This window comes from Arachis hypogaea, chromosome 14 (genome assembly GCF_003086295.3).
Source record: "Arachis hypogaea cultivar Tifrunner chromosome 14, arahy.Tifrunner.gnm2.J5K5, whole genome shotgun sequence".
Lineage (NCBI taxonomy): Eukaryota > Viridiplantae > Streptophyta > Magnoliopsida > Fabales > Fabaceae > Arachis > Arachis hypogaea.
This window is the reverse complement of record NC_092049.1, coordinates 114,399,343-114,399,883: the sequence shown is the minus strand read 5'-3', so window position 1 is coordinate 114,399,883 and position 541 is coordinate 114,399,343. Positions and strand designations below refer to the sequence as shown.

The following is a 541-nucleotide window of genomic DNA, read 5'->3' as shown; positions in this document are numbered from 1 at the left end:
AAGCATGTCAGTAGGACACTTTTTGGTCAGTTCTTTGTATCTCTCCCAGGCTTCATAGAGGGATTCACCTTCTTTCTGTTTGAAGGTTTGAACATCCACTCTAAGCTTGCGCAGCTTTTGAGGAGGAAAGAACTTGGCTAAGAAAGCCATGACCAGCTTATCCCAAGAGTTCAGGCTGTCTTTAGGTTGAGAGTCCAACCATATTCTAACTCTGTCTCTTACAGCAAACGGGAAAAGCATGAGCCTGTAGACTTCAGGATCTACTTCATTAGTCTTAACAGTATCACATATCTGCAAGAATTCAGTTAAGAACTAAAAAGGATCTTCAGATGGAAGTCCATGAAACTTGCAGTTCTGCTGCATCAGAGAAACTAATTGAGGTTTCAGCTCAAAGTTGTTTGCTCCAATGGCAGGAATGGAGATGCTTCTTCCATGTAAATTGGAATTAGGTGCAGTAAAGTCACCAAGCATTCTCCTTGCATTGTTGTTGGGTTCGGCTGCCATCTCCTTTACTTGTTCGAAATTTTCAATCAAGTTGTCT

General features: G+C 41.6%; 1 non-coding gene across 1 annotated transcript; it reads left to right on the top strand.

Moving 5' to 3' along the window:
- Nucleotides 1-108, top strand: LOC112746615 (small nucleolar RNA R71). The gene has a single exon (XR_003174487.1). It is a non-coding gene; the product is annotated as a small nucleolar RNA R71 (small nucleolar RNA).
- Nucleotides 109-541: the final 433 nt, after the last annotated feature.